This window comes from Helianthus annuus, chromosome 11 (genome assembly GCF_002127325.2).
Source record: "Helianthus annuus cultivar XRQ/B chromosome 11, HanXRQr2.0-SUNRISE, whole genome shotgun sequence".
Lineage (NCBI taxonomy): Eukaryota > Viridiplantae > Streptophyta > Magnoliopsida > Asterales > Asteraceae > Helianthus > Helianthus annuus.
In genome coordinates this window covers 61,537,925-61,540,860 of record NC_035443.2, presented here as the reverse complement: position 1 = coordinate 61,540,860, position 2,936 = coordinate 61,537,925, and positions in this window count along the sequence as shown.

The window sequence follows — 2,936 nt, the reverse complement described above, 5'->3', positions numbered from 1 at the left end:
TCCTGGTGCAGACAAAATGTATAAGGATCTTCGAACCCAGTATTGGTGGCCGGGTATGAAAAAAAGACATTGCCTTATATGTTTCAAAATGCCTTACTTGCCTAAAGGTTAAGACAGAACATCAACATCCCTCTGGATTATTGGAGCAACCAGAGATTCCGGTTTGGAAATGGGAAAACATTTCTATGGATCTCATTACCAAGTTACCGCGCACTAAGAAGGGTCATGACGCCATTTGGGTTGTTATTGATCGTCTTACAAAGTCAGCACATTTCTTGCCGATCCGTGAGAGTTTATCTGCTGACGATCTTGCCAAGATATATGTTGATGAGATTGTATCTCGACATGGTGTTCCTTTGAACATTATATCTGACAGAGATGCTCGATTCTCGTCTCGTTTTTGGAAAACCATGCAATCTGCCATGGGTACTCAACTTCATTTGAGCTCAGCGTACCATCCGCAGACAGATGGTCAATCTGAGAGAACAATCCAGACACTGGAGGATATGCTTAGAGCTTGTGTGATTGACTTTGGTGGTAGTTGGGATTCGCATCTACCATTGATCGAATTCTCCTACAACAATAGTTATCACTCTAGCATTAACATGGCTCCTTTCGAAGCTTTATACGGTCGAAAATGTCGTTCACCGGTCTGCTGGAATGAGATAGGTGAAGCTCAGCTTACAGGACCTGAACTCATTCTAGAGACTACAGATAAGGTCAAGAAGATTCGTGAAAACCTTCAGACAGCTAGAAGCCGTCAGAAGTGTTACTCAGATCGACGACGCAAGCCCTTAGAATTCCAAGTTGGCGATCACGTCCTATTCAAGGTATCCCCATGGAAAGGTGTGATTAGATTTGGGAAGAAAGGAAAACTTGCACCTCGTTATGTTGGACCATTTAAGATCGTTGAAAGAGTCGGAAAAGTAGCCTACAAATTAGAGCTACCTCCTGAACTTGGAAATGTTCATCCAACATTCCACGTGTCCAATCTCAGAAAATGTTTAGCTGATGAGAACCTCCACATACCACTTGATGAAATTCGTGTTGATAACACGATGCACTTCGTTGAGAAACCTGTGGAGATAGTGGACCGTTCATTTAAGTAGTTGAAGGGCAAGCGGATTAAATTGGTCAAAGTTTGCTGGGAATCTAAGTGTGGCCCAGAGTTTACTTGGGAACGTGAAGATCAGATGAAAGCGAAATATCCGCATCTATTCTCACAAGTTTCCTCTAAATAAATTTCGGGACGAAATTTCCTGAAGTAGGGGAGACTGTGACATCTGTGCTTGTGATATCATTTTAAAAACTCTGAGCAATACAATATTAATAAAACAGTGTGTTTTGATCCCAATGTTTGTCGTTTATGTTTGGTTTTGTGCCCGTGTTGATTTTTGATCGATTTTGAACTCTATATCGATTTCTGGGGAGTTATACGCAAACTGATACGTAAACACGATCAGTTCAATGCGACAAACACTCCAGAACATCATCATAAACTTAACATACCTTAAATGACCTTTACATAACTTAGAAATAAGTTTTAAAGGCTTTGGTATGGCAAAAACAAGTTTATTCGCTCTCAGGGACTATTTGCGTCAACTTGCAAAAGTCTGCCGTTTCGTAAGGCAACGTACAGTCCGGAACTTGATCATAAGTTGAACATACAATTTGTAACCTAAACATGGCTTAGAAATAAGCTTTGATAGGTTCGGTGTGCGAAAACATGCTTACATGATCTTACAGGGACTAAAAGTGTCAAAAATGGCGTAAGTTTGCATTTTCGCGCATATCTTACGTTCTGGACACATCTGGACATCCAAAATTTTTGTACACACTAAAATATTTTTATTTTAGTGATCGGCATGCAAAAATTCCATTCGTCGCTTAATTTGGTTCGTTTTTACGTCCGTTTGAGTTTCGTCGTAATTTAACGAACAACGCGACCGTACGCCCAAACGAGCCGACATCCGAGAATGTTCCAAGCATATTTTGAGTCCTCTAAACTTTATTTACCTTGTAGAGCCTTAAAAATGGCTTAACGGGGGTCAAAAAGGCCTGAAATGGACTCGATTGCATGCAGGGACCAAAACTGCCAAATTTGAAACTTTGCTGATCTGGGGGACTCAGGCGGGGCGCGTAAGCCCAGCCCCATTTCTTATGCGGGCCGCCTCAGGTGCCCAGCGACCAGAAAGTTGGTTTTTGCAAACTGTTTGCAAATTCAGGGGCTGTTTGTGTAAATTCTTGGTGTGTTAAGCAAGTTAAGTGGTCACCAAGGCTTTGTACCTGCTAGTGACAATTGGAGGGCCATGATTTCTTGCTTAATGGCTAATCAAAACACTTGTAATGATCTTGTTCTTCACCAACAACTATAAATAGCCACCCAAGTTCACTCATTTCTTTGCTCATTCCTCTCTTCTCCTCTCTACATCTGCTTGGAAGCTCTCTAAGCTGATTTGGGACTTTGTCTTCTTGTTGAAAAGATAGCAAGGACCCTTAGTGAGCATTCTTTCATTTCTTTTATTGCTTTTTCCTTATGTAGTGCAGAAAGTCAAACGTTTGGCCAACAGTTTGACTTTCAGTTTTGACCATCAATTGGTCAAGTCAAAGTTCAATTGAACTTTGAAACGTGATTGTAATCACGATAGTTATAATCCTTCGTGATTATAGCTGCTGATTACCACGTTAGCTAGTTGTAGTGTCGAGTCAAAGTTTCGGTCAAAATGCGTTTTAGCACGCATTTTGCCTCAGAACTACTTTAGGGTATCAAAACACTTTGTTTTGATACCAAATCAGTAGGTTAAACATGTTTTGACATGTTTAACTCGACACTATTAGTTTGTGCTTGTTTAGGGTCGTAAGGTAAGCGGTCTAAACAACCGCTTATACTTCCAAACCCGACCCGTTTGGTCAATCTTTAGGATCCGACCAAGCTT